Source organism: Tetrao urogallus (genome assembly GCF_951394365.1).
Source record: "Tetrao urogallus genome assembly, chromosome: 1".
Taxonomy (NCBI): domain Eukaryota; kingdom Metazoa; phylum Chordata; class Aves; order Galliformes; family Phasianidae; genus Tetrao; species Tetrao urogallus.
In genome coordinates, this window is record NC_136813.1 from 158,551,926 (window position 1) to 158,571,987 (window position 20,062).

Consider the following 20,062-nt stretch of genomic DNA (forward strand, 5'->3'; position numbering starts at 1 on the left):
GGATTTCAGGAGAAGATGTGCTCCGATTTTCCAAGCACCAAATTGCTCAGAATAAAGTACCTAATTGTGGCTTGAAAAGCTTAAATTCTCATGCACTGGTTTGAAAAACGTGGCTACCTCTTCCCTGGTTCTATGCAGCAGTGAGGATGAGGCAGCTATGAGAAAATCAAAATAATAGAAAATGTCCCTTAGCCAGGAAGAGCTGGTCTTGGTAGACAAAACAGAGTCTCTGGGGAGAAGGAAGAGGATATCTGTGTTTAGCTGAGATGAAGTGACCAGGTGTGAGACCAAGAGGATAGGAAGACACATTTATCATGTTAAATCCATGTGTTGTGTGAAATTCCCATCCAAATGTAAACCATTATTTCAAATAGGTGATCCTGGGGCACATGAGTACCTTTGAAGCTGAACTGCAAACTCCAGAAGAGCAGGAGGAAAGCAGGAACACCCAGCTTAGAGCCTTTCTCTGCCTCATCTAGCCCATCCATTTCACAACACATTTGAGCTGGATAAAGAAGTGTTTTCATCATTCTGCAAAGATTGCAATTTAGAAAATCACATCAGGCTTCACACAATCCCATCTTCTCCCTGGTCTTGAAGAATGAGGCTGTTCCTGCAGATAAAGACCCACAGGTTCTGCCTGACTCTTGACACTCTGCCCGGGCACAGCCTATAAATAATCAAGTGTAAGAGCTGGAGGAGCCCACACACCCCAAATACTATATCTGAATCCTGTGGTGATGGCAAACTTCTTTTACTTCCCAATGGTTTTATTTCTTCCTCCTTGATCTATAACTCCCCAAGAAACCTCCCAGCCAGATTTCTTCTAATTTCGCCTTTTTGTCTCTATCTATCAGCCATTGGTTATTTTTACTCCCATGTTCCTAATGTAGCTTGAAATGAAGCCTTTTTATTTATGTATCTGCCTCCTTGGTGATGTATGCATAGTTTGAGGAGAGAAATAATTACAGGCTGCTGCAGAAGAGCACAACAGTCTGGTGTCATTATGTCCCAGGCAAACTCCAGCTTTGTTTGCAATTTGCAACATATGGGATTTCTTTTGAAAGGCATTTGATCTGGATGTTGTTTCTCTAGACAACATGATAATTTAAATCAGATCAGGACATGGGCAGTTTCGGACTGCTCCTAAGCAAACTGTACAGTGCCTTGTAAGGAAATCACAGGAAAAAAATGGGCTGAGGGTGGGGCAAAGAGGATGCATCCCTGCCGCCTGCTGGACAGGACATTCCTCATCCAGTGATTTCTTACTTTTAACTCCTTGGGCTAATCTACTACATTAAAGTCACCACAATACAACCTCCAGATTACAGCATATCGCTATCAATTGTATGAATAAGCATATTAAAATGCCACATAGAGATATTTCCATCTGAACAATTGCTTATAAGTAATGATTAATTTGGGTGCCCTAGCACGAACCTGGAAGATGCTGATATGGCACCATTCAATTTTGCCATAATCCACAAAGTTGTGAACCAGCCAGGACAGCTGCTGGCCTGCGCTCCCACCAATGCAGAAATGCATCCTCTCTGGTTCCACGTAAACCATGGATCTGCTGCCGCAAGATGCCAAGACTTGTCAGGTCTGGAGCAAGGCTTATTCCCTCCTTTTGGCTACAAAGTAGAAAAAAAGACAGTGAGCGAATAGTTCCTGCTGATCAGCCACTAGCACGCAAAGGCCGTCAGCCAACCCCGCTGTGCTGCCCAAGCTGATTGTCTGCATGCCCCACAGCCCGCACACAAAGCCCCTTTGTTTCTGGAGAAGTGTGCTGAATTTTGCCACATCTCAATGCAAAACATTCTCTGCCATGTTTTGTCTCTTCTCACTTCTGAGGGAAAGGTCCAGATTCTGCGGAGCTCTCATCCCAAGCTCGCTACCCAACAATGCACAGTAAAATGTCTGAAGAGGAAATACTGACCATTAAGATAATTTTGAATGCTAAGCCACCCTACCTAACTCCTTACTGAAACCAGCATTCGTAGCAAACATAACTGTATTTCAGTGTGATGTCTTCAAAATGGTAATGCTGTGATGACCATCTGACTGCTGCAACGGCTGTGTAATTGGGTGATTTAGGATGTGTAGAGCTTTTGAAATACAATGTTTTTGTTCCTTTCAGTAAGATTGCTAACATTTTCCTTTAAGTCATTATTTTTACATCAATGAATACATTTTACAAAGCTTCCTCTTATTTCAGTACTGGAAGAAAATTCACTTGGGTCAATTTGCTCTCTCTATTCCCATTGTTTTTTAATATCTCCCACCATGTCTTTACAACCATCTCTCCTTTAAATGAAAAAATCTATTTTTTTTCTACTGTATTTCCCAGAGATCTTTTTTCCTGCTATCATTAATTTTTACTGCCCAGTTCAGAGCACTCTTTGCTCCGTTAAACAGCAGGCAAACAGAACAGGGAACAGTGTTTCTTGTAAGGGGGACAGTGAATTCCTGGAGAGTGAAAACAATGATGCTACATAGTTTTTTTCACTCCATTCCTTATACAGTGTTGCACTTAAGCTGTTATGTTTAAACCACTAAGTACATCAACCAGAGATTCACTGTGAACCTCTGTCAGCAGTCACTCCGAGCTTTTCCCCTCTGTTCCTCCTGCAAATTAATCCGAAGTCCCCTGGGGCAAACCCATCATTCAAATCACACATGTCAGCAGCTCCTGGACTCCTGGCTCACCAGGGCATGCACTAGTCCCAGCCTCCCCACCTCAGCAGGGACACAGCTGTTCAGTGCCATGCCGGTCTTGTCCCCAGCCAAAGCCAGGTCACCTCCAGGCATGAACTGCCCTGAATGTGGTCCAGCAGCAGGAGGCCCGCTTGGTGCTTGCTCTCTTCCATCATTCAGGAAGGGCAGAAGTAAGTCTTGTCTCTGCTGCTGTGCTGTAAACCGAATGGTTTGTGCTCCCCATCACACACATGATAACACAAGGCATTAGCTAATTGCTCTTCCTAATCTGCATGCTCCATGCTCCAAGAGGAAAGTCACTGCCAATGAATAATAAAGCACACATTTGCATTTTTTCTTTTTTTTCTTTCCTAACTGAAGCGCAGCTCTGCAAGGAAAGTAATGGTCCTTCTCCGCTCTGTGTTTGTGCAGCCCCACCTCAGGCGCTGTGTGCAGTTTGGATGCCACAGTATAAGGACATAAAATATTAGAGTGCATCCAAAGAAGGGCTACAGTGAAGGCTCCAGAGGGCAAGACTTAGGAGGAACGTCTGAGGTCCCTGGGTCTGTCCAACCCAGAGCAGAGGAGCTGAGGGGAGGCCAGATGATGGCTGCAGCTCCTCACAGGGAGCAGAGGGGCAGCGCTGAGCTCTGCTCTGTGTGACAGCCACAGGGCCCGAGGGAACGGCATGGGGCTGTGTGAGGGGAGGGCAGCTGGGGGTTGGGGACAGGGTCTGCACCAGAGAGCAGTGGGCATGGAACGGGCTGCGCAGAGCAGTGGGCATGGCCCCATCTGGCAGAGCTCAAGGAGTGTTTGGGCAATGCTGTCAGACACAGGGTTTGATTTTGCGTTGTCCTGTATGGAGCTGGAGCTGGATTTCATGAACCTACAGGCTCCCTTCCAACTTGGGATATTCTATGATTCTATGACTTGTCTAATTTTCCCACCTGCTCTTTAGATCCCTGTTAAGATGAACAAACAATCCTGCGCTCACCTCCTGTAGGCACTGCTCTGCCAGGTTCAAACCTGACTATCTCCTTGCTCCCTTGGTTGGCACAGAAACATTGTATGAAAGTTTGCTTTGCCTACTGTGTGCTTCACTTACTTGAGGCAAGGCATTTCCACAAGACATTGGAGGCACCAGAGCTTCTTGGCTGGACAGAGGCCCATCCTTTCATGGTTGGCAGGAGTGACAAAAGTAGTGAGAAACCCCTCGCTTGTGAGAACCAGGAGGAGGCAGCTGCTGAGAGGTAAACATCAGGCTCAATTAAAGCCTCAAAGTAGTGACTTTGGGCAGTATGGCTTCTGTGAGGCAAAGGAAATCTTCACAGGAAGCGTGAATCCTGCTTGCCCAGATGAAAGCAAAACCAGAGGGAAACAAAGTCTTGATCACTATTTTATTTACAGGAATGTCACTGAAGCAAAACCCAGCTAAATAGCACATAGGCTTGGCCTTGAGTACAGTAAAATAATAAAAATGTTCTTCACTGGGAATTTTACATTACAGGAGCTATTTCAGTGCTGAAGATCCTGCGTAGATACTTCCATCCCACAAGAAACAATTACTCTTAGTTGTGGGGCTTAGAACTTGTATTCTCTTTCAATAAACTTCTTGAAGGGCAATGTCTGAGAGTAATTCATTTTGTAGTATATCTGCAGAGAACTTGAGTACAAATAATTGTGTTTTACAGTTCTTGAGAGACTCCAGGAAGCAGTTCAATGTCAACTTTTCTACCGGGGGGATCCAGTGTTGCAGATTAAAATGCTATTAAATATACTGAAGATGGTAAACCTGGTAAACTTGGAAGCGGATCTTATTGTAAGGGTAAATTCTGTGATGACTACTTTGTCATTGATTGAAAACCACACCCAACATTGTTTTTGAAGTAGGCAAAGTGCTGACCTGGCAGTGCTGGAAGCTAAACCAGCTAATTCAGGCACACCTCATAGAGATGCAAGCGCAGCATCAGCTCTTGCAGACCGTCTCATTCCCATGTGCTCAAATCTACCCGGAAAGGCTCAGCTTTCAGAGCATGAAAAAAATCCATCCTTCACTTGTCCCTGATCTCCTGCCAAAACTGGGCACAGCAGAACTCTTTTGCAATACCAGCTTTTTGCAAGGGTTCTCCCTGGCTGGTGGCTGAATAACATGAATGACACACACAGATAACCTTCCTCCTGGCTGTAACAGCTATGGGTGAAAACTTCCAGAGTCAGCAGTCTTTACCTCTAACCTGTCCACAGGAAAGCCCATTCAGGGTGAATACTGAACCTGCTTCCACTGCTGTTCCACATGCATGCAGGCAGTCCTGGGTCTGCCACATTCTTCACCAAAGAAGCACATCCTTACCATGGTCCTGGAGGGAAGTGGGGTGTCCTGGTGGGGTGGGCTCCACTCAGGGCTCTGTCACACCCCTGCACCCCAGGCAGTAGCTCTGGGCACAGCTGGCGGAGCTGCTTATATCACTGGCCACCATCCAGGCCTTCACCACCACCAGCACAAAGCATTTCGGAGTCTTCACAGTTTGTTGTCACATAACTAATACAAATTTACTGCTTAATTACATCCCTGTGAGAGAGCCTTTCTCTCCACAGAAAATATTATTGATATCTGACAGGGCTAGTGCTGGAGGGAGGGCAGAGAGGGCAGCTTAAATCCACACTCTGAGTTAGAAATTCTTGGAAAAGGTTTCTTTTACCCTCTTCTGTTATAAGTGATCAATAGTTGTTTAATTAAAATTCAGCAATTGCAATGCAAGTTTAAATACAAGGTAACAATTGTCAATTAATTAATAGCCACTTGATTCAAAGCATTTGAAGGTTAGTAACTTTGCAACTAATTTTATGTTTCGTAATTCCTGTTCTCCAATATTGTTTGAAAAAACCAATTGACACTTAATTAACCTTATGCCGTTGTCCCATTAAATCAAAACAAAAAGTACTTAGGACATTCAATTCAATCTTTTAACAACCCTGTTAAGCAAAATAGCCAAAGCCTCAACCACATCTTCTTAATGAAATTTCTTGAAGGCACATTCTGTCCCCAGCTTCTGGTAAAATGCAGATGAGTCAGATGTATCCTAAGGGGAAAGAGAAGGGCACTGTTGTCTCATGAAGCAGTACTTTTTCAGTTTGAAAAGTTGTTGGTTGTATGCTGGAGATCTTGTCACCACGATCTCTACAGAGCAGAACAACACTCTCCCTTTCTGCTGTTGAAAAAAGTAAATTCCCAATGGGCCATCTTACTATCTTACTCTCTGTACTGAAGAGCAAAACCAAACATCTCCAGCCACCAGATTCTACCTTTAAAAAGTAAAAATAAAAATATCTGCAATCCACTAGAGAATGGGAATAAGAAGCCGTGACCATGGCAAGGGGATCGCAGCCAAGATCGTCTCACAGGACACTGAAATAACAAACAGATCTCTGCAACACAAAATGCAAGCAGGCAAATGTAACGTAATTCAAGTTAAGGATAATAAAAGATGCTGCACCTCAGGCATGATCCCAGCACATGAGATCTGGAAGCCACCTGACCTCACAATCACATTTGTCTGCTAAAGTATATGATGGAAATCTTGAAGTGGTCATGGGGACCATGACTGAGCTGCTGGTCTGGAGACAACCTGCATGGCACATTTCACTCTTGCTTTCACTGTGGCCTGGACAGCCAGGCACATCTAAAAGATGAACAAATCTTCTGCTCACCCAGTTTAAATTTACCCCTATGGGGGGGTCATGGCCGCTCCCTGACCCTTTCATGGCTACACACCAGCTCTTCAGCATGACCCAATTTCTCTAGAGGGAAACTCCTACTTTCTGTACCATGCTTCCTTCCTATGAGCTATAGTCACTGAAGTCAGAGGAGAAGGACATCACCTCCCTTCAGTGTTGGGGGAAGCAGCTTCCATTTCACTCCAAGCTGATCCTGACTTAGGGACAGATTTTAGCCTCAGGTCTCTCTCTGCCACTTCTTCCCATTTATTTTGACCTTCTGGTGGGATGCAGCTAGGTTTCACACAGGAGAAAGCTGCTAGTGCAACCATGCGTGAAAGACTCTGGGAACACAGAGGACCACAGAATCACAGAATCACAGAATGGCCAGGGTTGGAAGGGACCTCAAGGTTCATGAATCTTTTTTACAGAGGTGCACGTATCTTCATAGTTTCTTTCATATAAAATCTGTGAGGATATCTGGAGCTATCAATTTAAGTGGAGAGAACAAGGTGTGCTCAAAAGGCACACCTGAAAATAACATTTAATTCTATTTTTCAACACATTTGATTATCTCGGGATGAGTGGCTGAGATTGGGGTAGATTTGGATTAACTGACCCAAACCTTTTGTTCTGTGCTGTATTTTGTATTTTAAGCACATATCAAAGAATAATCATCATTAGCCAAGGTTTAGGCAATACATGTGATCTAATTCTTAACAAATCTGAGTGCACCTTAAATAATGATGACTAAGACATCCTTTCCAAGTTCTATTTCCACTCATCTACAAAATAAGTATAAGCAGCGTCTGTCTGTCTGTCCCTCAGGGAAAAAACACGTTAGTGTCTTTCTTTCAATTTTACATTTTGGGTGATATTTCAGTCCCTATTTATATCGTTATTCTTCCTTATTATTTCAGGCTTATCATGCTTCGCTTAGACATATATTTGATAGTCTCTCTTTTCAAGGGTATGCATATGATTACAAGTTTATTTTCACAAAATATATGGAGTGGTTATCTCTACTAAATACCAAAACAGCATTCAATCAGGAGAATTAAGCCTGTGAAAGAGATGTTAAGCCAATGTCAAAGATCTTCTAGGAAGACAGAAATTCTATGCAATAACAACATGGTTGGATTAACTTTACAACAAAAGGAAATTAGACTGGATTTCTACAGAGTCAGTTTTGTTATTCTAGCTAACAATATGATTAACATTGAATGAATGGTAAAGGCCTCATTCATGCTTCACTTAGCCCAAATTAATGTGACTGATTACACAGTCCTTCTGCTCTGGCAGAAATTCTCACATCTCCTAGGCCTTGATTATCCAGAGCATCTCACTTTTAAGGGGACTGACCCCAGCAAGAAGGAAACAGTAGCTGAAGCCTTTGAAGCTTTTGCACTTCATTGCCCTTCCCTCACAACAACCAGCTCCAAATTCTTCCTTATGAGTGTAAAAGTCTATGGCCTCTGTTAGAGTAGGAGATCCAACCAGACTTTCCAACAGACATGTAGGTGTTATTACAATAACACCAGGAACTGTTCCTTCATCAAGGTTGTTCATTTTGTTGTTAAATTATTCCCATGCTTCATGTTGCCAATTACCAGACCATCCTAGATGGATAGTAAGACTGTGCTTGGGATTAGCTGCCTGCCCTCCCAAAGGAGTTTATCTGAATCCCCCAAGAGCTGTAAATTAAGCTGCTGAGGAGTAACCCCTTTCTGCCAAGCACCTGAGGAACCTGACAAGACCATATGGACTGTGAAAATGCCAATATGCAAACCAAGTGCTGCTTGTGTTCACTGTAAGAAAACAGGTCGGTGCAAACTGACATCAATTTCAGCGTGATGAAGGCTGCAGGAAAAATGCAAGACATGCATTTACCCTGAGAGGCAGGAGACCAGGTGGAGGTAGATAATCCTCCATTCCTTCCACTCCCCCTGCCCCTTGATATCACTGATGCTCTCTCACTGGACTAAAACATAATCAACATGGAGATCCTTGACTTTTTCTTCTCTTCATTCTCCCCTAGGTACACTACAGATCGGGTAGCACTTGGAATCACCCACCTCAAGCAAAAGAAATCTTTAGCTACATTTATGGAACTGGACTTGCTGGTAAACTGAATGCTTTATGCTGTAACAAACCTGTTTCATTTCATGGCTGATTCACAAGAAAGATGCTACATGCACAGTTACACTGTGCTGCCAAAGTGCTTACCAGGATGTTGGCACGGGCCGGTGGGGATCTTACTGACCACTCTTCAACTTCTGTCTCTTTAGCCATCAAAATACTGACTATGCTCTCTTAAATGTCAGTTTTATTCATTTATGGTGAATGAAGCTGCTGACACATAGGATAGCACACTTAACATCTTAGTTTTAATGTAATTTACAAGTATGCAGTATTTATTACTTGCTATAACCTCAAAGTCGGCTTTTTTAAAGGTGGATTCAAAACACTTTATTTATTTGTTTATTTATTTATTTATTTAACTTCCTCTAATCTACCAAAGCACCAAATCTCTTGCTCAACTGAGAGCAAATAAGCCCTGGGCTCCACTGCTATAAGTCCTACATACCTATTCAGATAAATGAAAGTCAGCACATAAACCCTGGCAGGATCAGCAGTGCCATGTTGAAGGCAAAACAAGAGAGATGGCTGACCCAAGCACCAACTGGAGGGTAGGAAATGGAAGCATATGCACTGAGTCAAACAAGCTGCAGCTTACATGGCTGTCAGTACTGCCCGGCAAGGTACCGGGATGGGAGCATTGGAGATACCACTTGAGATGCAGGGACGTTAGTGGTCCACAGGTGGGAGTCAAATAGAGCAGGACAGATATCCAAAGTGAAAACTGAACGCAGCTAAAGAAGTCCCAGTGTTGTTGTGTTACTTCCAGCTTTAAAGGCACATGAGGTGGTTGAATGCCTTACTTAATACAAGGAGGTTTGAGGTTTGACTATTCCACTAGTAAAGCAAAGGCAGGAACTTTGTTTTCAGTGGACTTGCCCCAGAAGAGTCGCTGAAGGAAATGGTTCAGATTGGTCATTAGGCAAATTGCTTCTAATATAGTTCTGAACACTGTGAACCAGGCAAATCTTAACTGCTGTGTTACTTCAGGTGGACAAAATCCAAAAGTATTTTTACAGTGAAGCTAAATATAAAATCTGTTATCACTGGCTGTGAAACACCTACACATCCTGGAGGCTTTTGATCTTTTAGAGTAGTCATGGGAGCTTTTCTTTGCAACGTGCTTGATAATTATTTAAATAATTTGGCCAGGAGGCCATAAGGCTGAACATTAGCACGTACTATGGACCATTTGACTCAGAAAAAAAGTTCTATTCCTTTACTGATCACTGGTTTGATCGTTGGAAACCACTGTTTTGGTTTGTTTTCACCAACTCATGTCAGAAGCACAAAAGGAATTAGTGAATGAGTTCTCTAAATTGCACACAATGACCAATACCAGAAGCTGCTCATGAGAGTGTGGGAGTTCCCAAGAGGTCCTTCTGGCATCTGCAGAGTGTATGTATCTGGCAACAAGAACTAAACCAAATTCCTCTTCCCATGATCAACAAGAGAATGATGGGTATACATCCTAATGTTCTTCCTGGCAAGAGTCTACTCTAGCTTAATTTTTTATTGCCATCCTGTAGATTATTTCTGCAAAAGAAAACAGAAAGAAAGGAAAAATAAAAGGTTTCTCTAAGGAAATGCATGTAATTTTCGTAGCAGAATAAGTCCTTGAGTCGTGCAAAGGACATAACTGTGCAAATGCTAAAGCAGTAGAAAGCAGCCCTACAAGCTGAGAGGTTTCATATCTAGCAATGTTTATGTGCATTTTAAAAGGTAAAAATATGAATTCTTACAGAAACAAGTATTTGTAATTACATTTGTATACATATAAAATAAGTTTTGCTCTTGGCTGGAAAAGATAAAGGCTTGTATGTTAAATTGAAAAGCCCTTATAGCACAGGAAATATTTCCAGAATGCAAAAGAAAACTTCATTCCATTAGAGTGCATTATCATAGTTTGTCCTTAGCTGAAAAAAAAAAAAAAAAGGACTATTGGACTATTTTATAAAACCACTATTAATTCTAAAGGTTTCTCAGTGGAACAAATAAATGCAGTCTGAGCAAGAGATGAAATTTGATCAGAACCTGTTTGTTGTTCTATCTTTGTTTGCTGGGTTGTTGTTTGTTTGGTTGGTTTTTTTTTTTGTTATTGTTATTGTGGTGGTTTTTCTGTTAGGCAATTCACTACCAGTTAATTCATTTATAGATTTATAGATTTAACTATGTTAACATTTTTAACAAAATGTTGGGTAGAGCTGAATGAATTTATGCTTTTTATAGCTACCTTTTTATCCAAAACAAGGCATTGTGAAACCACTAGTGTGGTGCACCACTGTTTTGAAGCTGAAGCTGGAAGTCAGTGAGATAGCTAACCACCTTCCTGAAAAATAGTACATTGTTTTTATTAGCATTTATAGAAATGGGATAGCAGTAATATGGCACTTGGACCCAAAAACAGTGGATATGGAGGAATGATTTTCTAACTGAATATCAGTGAAGGATTTGGGTTTGGGAACTTAACTCGTGACAAGATAAACACTATGTCAGAACCCAGGACAGATTGTATACAGGACTGACTTCATAAGAAGACATACCTCTACAATGTCGATCAAACACTACACGTACGCATATACGTGTGTATACTCTGTAGGTACAGTAGATGACCAGTGCATTATAAACATTTCTTCTAACCCTAGTGTGTCTCCCTGCTCCATCACACACGAGCTTTTCCTGGCTGGCTGTTTCAAGGGCTGAAGCCACACAGCCAATGTCACACTGTCAGCAAAGCTCTGGGATGGATGAGGAACCTGAGCTCCCTGAAGCTCCTGCCCAGAGCCCCTTAGCAGCCCCCACCAGGAAAAATCTGCATCTGTAATTCCTGGCCAAGAAAGGGTGTAACTCATGGGAGGGAAAACCTTGTCCTAGACGTCAAGTGAGCAAAACAAAATGCCTCCTGGCAGGATACAGATGAGGGATTTTTCAAGCACAGCAGATCTAGGCATCAGCTTGCAGAGTCAGGGCCGAACAACTAATGAGACAAGTGCAGCTGAGAGGGAGGAGGAGGTTCAGATGGGCCTTGGGAGATCTTGTATGACAAGTGGAGGGATACCGAAGAAATAATCCCCCTCTGGGAGCTGATTGTACTGCTTTTGGCAAAAAAATGATGAAGATTTAATTACTAGGTAAGAGCAATCTGGGAATCCCTGAAAAGGAACCTCACATTGTTCAAGGCAGGAATAAAACATCATATCTATTTTTGTCAGCACCTATATAGTCCAGGCTGAGGTGGAACTAACATTTGACTTTAAGTTCCTTATAGAGTGAATCTTCATCTTACCCAGTCAGGGATCAAATATCCATAAGCAAGCTCAGTTGTGGTATCACAAGCCAATAGGATTTCTGGTGGAACAAGCATATGGAATACGTTTTGCAGAGTTCATTTCACAAACCAGACCCCGCAGGAAACTTGGAAGCACTGGCGGTGGACCAAATCTTGCAGTTTCGCTTTGAGATGTGCAGGGGGACAGTTTGAATTCCTGATGGGAACATTTGGCTACAACCACCAGCCGGCGCTTCTCCCCACGGCCTGCTTCTCCCCCAAGGAAAATCCAGCATCCTGTGTTTCACATGTTCTCACAGGGGACAGAACAACAGAGAGAGGCAAGTTTGCCAGCTAAACATCTGCTTGGATAGTGTTCCCCAGCAATCACAGCACACTCAGTAAGCCCTGGGGTGAGCTCACTGAACCTGGGTCAAGTGCTACCACCAGCTGACTTCAAACCCAGCACTGCTCAGATCTCGAGCAGCGAGCTGAAGTGCTGTCAGACATCTGTTGTAACATCTTGGGCTGATTTCCTGGCAGCACAGAGCTGAAGAAATCAAACACAGTAGACTAAATGGCAGGAAGACAATCCCATCTTCTTTTAAACCTCTGTTTTTTTCCCTTGACCCCCACTCTTCTAACATAAAACCAGAAATTATTGCCAGAAATAATTTACAGATTGACATTGATAAATCTGGATTCTTTCATGCAATACACATGAACAGCCAAAAGCTTAGTAAGACTAGTGGAAACTTTTGCTGCAGTCCAGTTAAAACATTATTATGAATATCAGCCAGCCTGTTGTCAATGATAGTGTAGTTTCTGAACATATCAGAGGGGGAGATGGTTTTTTAATCCTTTGCTTTCTTCTTTCCCTTATCTAAAGAAGCTGAAGTCAGCGTAAGGGCAGAAGATTCATCACTTCAAGAAGTTGAGGTTACATGTTGGGAAGTTGATTGCAGTACGTTTCCATTACTGAGTTAGGGAAGGGGGTACTTGAGAATTCTGGACAAGCCCACCTAACTAGAAACATAATGCTTGTCAGAATGATTCCTTCAAAAAATGTGTTCTTCAGTAGTAAACCACAATAAGCTTTGTTGGTCTTTGTGTTGGCAACATGAACCATTAAGGTCAGAAAAGACCTATACTCCAACCATTAGCCTACCATCACCATGCCCATGGAAGTCTCATGCCAATTTTTTAAGTTCGTGAGCAAGTTTGTAGCCATTCCTAAATGTGGGCAAATTTCAAGGGCAAGTAAGCCCATAGAGAGAATGAAGAATAGTAAAGTATTCAGTGGAAGTTTGGGAATTGGATGTTTTCCTGTACAGTCCTCGGACCTCAGGAGGAGAGCAGAAAGAAAGCTGTGGGCAGCAGCTTGGGGTGCTTCTGCTGCAGGATGCACAGAGAGCTCAGTTCTTCCTTACTGTGAGCTCTGTGTCAGGAGCTCACAACATGTGCTTCGCAGAACAGCAAATAAAACAGTAAGTGTTAGAAGAAAGGATATGAAAGGTCTCCTCCACTAAGCAACTGCCCCAGCTGATCATAACTGCAGCTGGTTCTAAACAAAACCCTCTATTGCACCCAAAAGGCAGTTGGACTCCCAGCTGCGCAGTGTGAGCCATCCAAATTTAGGCAAACAGCAACAAAACTTGCAGTGACGGAGTATTTCAGTAGAACTTCTACCGATCTCAGCCACCTCCTCAGGTCCCAGATGTCAGCACCAAGTTTGGTCAAGCACATCATGGTCACCACATCCTGACACTCACACCAAAATGTGCCAGGATAGAGCAGGGCTGTTTGGATCTCCAGATGCAAAAAGTCAGAGCTGTCTGCCAATGATGTCATTAACTTCCAGGCTTGTTTAAATACATTGAACATATTCAGCTTTCCCAGTTTTACTCCTTCTGCTACATTCAGTCATACATGTGTCACAGAGAATGTCTTCATACCATTTGTAAGTGAAGAAAAGCAGAGAAAGTCCTGCAGAAGATCAAAGAGCAAGTCAAGGGAAGGGCCAGAAACAGAAGATATATCTCCTGACTCGCCACCCAGAGGTCTATCCATCAAACCTCACCTCTCACCAAGACGTTAGTGTATCTGCCCCACACTGACAAAGTTGCACCAATTCAGAGTTGCTGAGTGTGCAGTCAGAGCACATACAGGACTTCTACCCAAACAAACAGCCTTTGTTTGCAGTGCAGCTGCTCTCATGGATAAAATAAATACACTAGACATTCCATAGACCATGTTTTTATAAATATAAAAATTTTGCATCTCAAATTCTGTAAGAATGAAAGTTTACTAAAATATGAAACATGAAAGGAGACTTTGTTAATTTGTACAGTATCTCCTCCTCTACTCTGAATGAAATGCATACTTATGCCCAATGGCACCTTGAGCTAGGTCCAGTCAGACAATCTGGCCTTAAGGAGCCATTAAAATGCAGAGCAGTGGCACAGGACTAGAAAGAGGTCAGAGCCTGGAGGAATCCAATCCTATAGCCACACTGGTGATTCAAAATTTCTGACTGGAGCCAAAGTTGAAAGAGTGAAATTCTTTCCTCCCTTGGGTCAAACCTGCTAGTTTTCTAACGAGCCAGAACTTCAAAAAATTGCCGAATCATCTAAGCCATTCACAGCCAAGGGTGCATCATTTCCCAGGCTGGACTGGCGTGGTACCCAAGTAAGCACTTGGGGAAAATCTGCAGTATAAGAAACCCTTCTGAGTTCAGCTCTTGCTGGTTTCAGATGGGGATTATGCCCTTCAGCCCTGCAAATGCTGTGGAACATCATCTCTACCAACACGGGTCCTTCTTTATAGGCTGCACACAGAGTCCCTGCCCCTTGGTTCTGACGAATGCCAACTGCTCTCCCACATACTGCTCCGGTGGCCATGGTGGTGCCATCCCCAGTGCTCAACCCCAGCTTGGTGCTGAGGGGTAATAAAGAGCTTCTGCAGAGAAGCAGAGGGGAGCATTTACCTCATTTCAAATCACGAAGTAAGATCGTCTGTAATCACCTGTTCAATATGAGAACACAATAGGCAGGTTTCCATAAGTTTTGGCCAGGCTTTTTGTGAGGTTCGAGGAAGCAGAAGCCACTTCTACACAGTCAGAAAAAAATACTAAAGGCAAATCCCGATGCTAGAAAGCCTTTAACTCTGAGGAGTTTCTCTTATTCTAGTTCATTCTGAGTATTATAATTTCACACAGCTATTAGCTGAACATCGTCTTAATTGTGTGCTCTAGCACCATCTAGCTTGCATTTCGAGTAACTAAACTCCATTATTTCCTCCTCAAGCAGTCAAATGTCTAATCCTGTAAATTCTGACTGTGTGTACTTTGGTTATTTTGTGTCCTTTGACATTATAATCCAAACAAAAGCAAAACCAGTGAGTGCAAAGCAGTCTCAGACACTGGTTAAACATCTTCTGCAGCCTGCATGCACCATCCCCACCTCACAGCAAGCCTGTACCATTGTGCCTTTAAATAGTTTGCGACTGAAGAAAGAGCCATCAAGCAGAATCTCACCTGGAAATCACTCAAAGTGCCTGAGAATGGACAGGGCTTCTTCACTGAGCAGTGCCTCAGGCAGTGTTCCTGTCCTCCTGTGAGTTCCTATCTTCCCTGCCTGCTGGGCTTGAGCCAAAGATACATCAGCATATTAAATATTTCTAATATTCACATTTCCACTTTTGTTTAATTAACTAAGGTTTCTTGGAGGAACCCATTTAGAAGAACAACAAATAGTGGGACAAACAAAATCAATACAAGCCCTTGTTTCAAGGGATAAAGCATCACATAATAAGAAAACCAGAGTAGAGTTGCTGCTGGCTGGACAAGCAAGATTAATGATTGATTCTGGGAGTGGGTTTGTTTTTGGGGGATGAAGGAGGCAGCCAGTGGCCTTTGTGCTCCACAGGCTCCCTCTGGCTCCCATCTTGCAGCTGTGATGTATGGCAGCCACAGCCCAAATGTCCTTCAGCAGACTGGGAGCTGGTGTTTAGCCCTGGCCACCCAGTAAGTTACACAGCATGAATGCATTCAACACTTGGCCTGACATCAACTTGCCTGCCCAGATCCTTGAAAGAGAAGTTCATCACCAGGACAAATATCTGAAGTTATGCAAACTGTGATAACAACTACCATCATCCTGTAGTGTCAAGCAGTGTACGCAACCAAGGTAATGACTCATATTCTCCTCTGGGTCACTAATGAACACAGCCAAGTGACAGCACCTCGGTTTTATAGTGCTCACTGCAGAGATCAGGACGGTATCATCCCACAGCAATCATTACTGCATCTTTCTTGCACATGAAACAGCTACACGCTTTTAGTTTGAGTAGCTAATGTGATCCACTGAAACAGTAACAGAAGAAAAAGAAAAGCAAAGTCTCCAGGTTTTCTTTGGAAGATGTAGTACCCACTCTTTTACACAAATGGACATCTCCCTGCTCAGACATGCAGCGTACTCCCTGCATAAGCAAGCAAGGAAATTGGAAATATTTACTTCAGAGACATAAAGAGCTGGATATCACTGTCCACATCTGGACCAGAGCTGCTTAGCATGATGCAACATTCAGTAGAAGCAAATTCACATCACTCTTGCTCCATATTTACAATTCCCCTGCGTTTGTCACACAAAAAAACAAGGGCTTGTCTATTGAAGAGAAAACATTAGTAATCTTCAGCATGCTGAATGCAACTGTCACATCCTCAACATGATCATGCCTGCCATTCTGAACAAACCTTTATCAGACTCCAGAACTCCTTGACAGCCTACACAAGTTCACTGTTTGCTACTTACTGAAATGTAGGCACAGAGCAGAGCTCTTGAATGGGGTTAGGAGATGTCTGTGGGAGAATAAAGGTGAGCAGCTGGTTTGGAGGTGTTCTGCAATTTGGAAATGCGGTTTCTCTCCTTGTTCTGATAGTGCCCTTATTGGTAAGGTCAGGTATTTCAGTCTGTCGTGTTGTTTCTAGCTTAGCTTGACAGTGCATTGCCTTGTCCCCACTTCATGGACACCAGAACTGCTTGTCAGCTAAAGCTTGGCATTAACTTACTGACATTTTAAGCTACACCACCAACAGTGTGGTTCTATGACATTACGCTGTTCTGGCATGAGCCATCTTCATATTCTAGGCATTTCTCTCTTCTTCACTAAGAGTGAAGGCTTATATATGTCTCAAAAGCTAGAAAATACTACAACTTTGGTTGTATTTTTATTAGCAAATGATTGTGTTGCTTTTTTTTTAATTTGATATAATGCTTAAGTGACACAGCCTATTTGCATCAGGTTGGATCCTGTTCCAGCTGAGGAAAGAACCTGAATATAAAAACTCAATTCTTGTTCCAACCCTTCAGTTTAAAAGCTCTGTTTAGTTTTCACAAACCATTGTCATCCAATCAAGTCAATCAAGCCCAGCAAATTACTTTTGGAAATTGCTCACACTGGGAAAATGTGCTACCCTGGGCTCATAAGCAGCAGCAACGGAGTGAAGTGTCACTGCTCAGGGTTTTGGTAAAACCCTAAACATTGTATTATTTATTGATGGTGAAAGTACATCTCAGGTGCTGCTTGAAACACGTTTGTATATTGTATAGTTTGCTATCTCATCACCAAAACTGAACAGATCAGCTCTGAGGCAAAGACAACACCCCCAGAGCTTCAGGACACCAGAACCTGTACATTAGCACTAGAGGCGTTCTTTGTTTCGTCTGCTGGCTTAGTGGGAAGAGCTCTGCTGTGCACTGGAGGTAGAGGGTGAGGCTTGTTGACCAGCTCCCCGAAATGGCCGTGGGGTAGGTCACATCAAACCAGTGCTCATGTTGTTTCCTGCCTGAACCTGGACAGCCCCTAAGATCGCAATGCCTCCAGCCATTGGAGAGGATTGGAGAGCATGGACAGCTCGCAATGGCCAGCTCTGCCAGCCTGGGGCACAGTCTCAGCTCCTTCGCTGTAAAGGATTATGTTTAGCAAAAAGGACTTGGGACAGACACTGGCTTGGAGATTGTTCCAATTTTTGCTGTGTTGAAGATTTAGGAAGGGACTTACATGGTTTGTCTTCCTGCCATCATCTTCAGTTAGCTGGTGAGTTACAAAGTCGTGAAGCAAAAAGCATAGCAATGGGCAAGGAGGCCCGTTCAAAATCAGTTCTATCTAGACAATAAGCGAAGGCCATCCCCTGCCCTATATTTCTGTCTAAGTTGCAATGTATCTTCACTTGTTTATGGGAAAAACTCTATCAGCCAAGAGGTTTAAAAATTTTGCAGTCATGGTTAAGTCTCCAAGATTGACATTTTTTTTGTATAACTTGATGAAAAATACAGGAACCATGCTCTGTAGGGACCAGTGCCTGCCCTTCACAGCATCCCCTGACTCAGCACTGCTACAGGACAAACCATTTTCAGAAAGTGCCTTTTCCTGCCCAGAGATTACAGTATGCTCCAAGAGACATAGAGCTTAGTATTGGGCCTGACTTGAAGCTGGTCCCCCCACTCCATGTCCTCACACAGTGCCTTCCCCAAGCGTTCCTGCACCCCTCCAGCCCCGGGTGTGTGTGAGAGCACGTGCCCAGGGACGCGCGGCTTGCCTGCTGACAGTGCTTGGCAGAGCTGCATTATTTCACAGAGGAAACTCCATCTGTCACCATATTCTGCAACAGAACCTGACCTCACTAGCACTAAGGAAGCCCCAGCAGATTAACATTTAATGATGCTTTCAGTTTCAGCCCTTGTAGTTTTTCATTTTTCAGAGGGCAGGCATAGAAGAGAAAGAAAATCATATATTATGTACAGTTTGTAGGTCTTCTCACAGCCATCTCCTTAAATATGCTTGACTTTGTCAGGTTAGGATTTCTTTTCTTCTTTTTGCACTGAAAAAAAGTCTCTGCATATACTTTATACCAGAAACATATCATCAGCTGCCACTTATATATACAGACAGGTCTCTGATTTGTGTAACCACATTGCCTAACTCAGTTTAAATACATAAAAACAGAGGGTATGATTCTTGGTAGCTCTCTGAACAGAAGCAAAGAAACCCAAAACTCCTTCATCTCCAAGATTTGCTCCAACTTGAGGGAGATCCTTTAGGTCAGCCTTTTTGTTGTCTTCAAAAATACTCTTAGCTGCATAACCTAACGTAAAAAGAAATACTTAAGGGACAGTAAAGTGACCCAGGAAAACAAAGTTGGCAAACTTCTTGTTAAGAAGTTCTGTTGATTTTTATATCTTCTGCTTTGTGAAGTGCTTGTGTTCTGTGCTAAGGAACATGTGTGATTGAACCCAGAGCCCTGCTCACCCCGAGGCCTGGGTGAGGGAAGGCCACCAGTGCTACATGGAGCAGCAGCTGAAGGCAGCTGAACCCTCTCCAAGCACAGAAGCCCACTGAAGGCATGTAGGTCACTCTGCGAGTAATGCCTCCTGGTTATTTCCGTGGAAACTACAACATAGACAAAGAGCACAACAGTACTGTTTGATAGAGCAAATCTCACTGCAAAACACTATTTTTCAACAGAGTGACCACTGTTAGGTGTGCATTTTCACCAGTGATGAACAAGAGCCTGCATGCCCCACTGGTAAAAAACCTGCACCAGCAGAGGTGACCCACTGTTTCACGTCTGCTATGATGGTGTCACTGCTAGGAAACTGTTGTCCATAGTCTATCTTTCCTCAGTCTTGACAGACAGAAGGTAGAAGTTGTCAAACCCAGGCTGTGCAGTGGGTGTGGTAGGACAACCCAGACTGGCAGATTGCTCCATTATCTTCTCCATAGGGCCTGGCATTACTGTGTCGCAAGAGAAAGGTTGTTTTCTTCTCTGGCCTGACTCTGGATGTTCAAGCCTTCAGCTAAGTCAGGGTCACAATGCAGTGGGTCAGAGTCAGTGGTTCATCCCCATTCCAGGCAATCCAGAAATCTCTTTTCAATCCCGAAAGACTGCACATCATTTTACCTGCTGAAGGCTGCGTTTTGTGCTTCTATGGGGAATTTGCATCACCATTCTGTGGACTGACATTTTGATTCTGGTTGTTGCGGTGACACCACGTCTCGCCAGCAATAATGATGTGATCCATAAAACTGTCACTTTCAGCCTCATGTTAATTCAATAGGTCCTGACAAACTTGCATATGGTGTTCTTTCTGGTCCTGTGTGTGCATTAAGTGGGATCCACCTGGCACAAACTTTGAGGTATTCCAAAGTCACCACCGCTGCTTCCAATGCGTTGAAGTTGATATT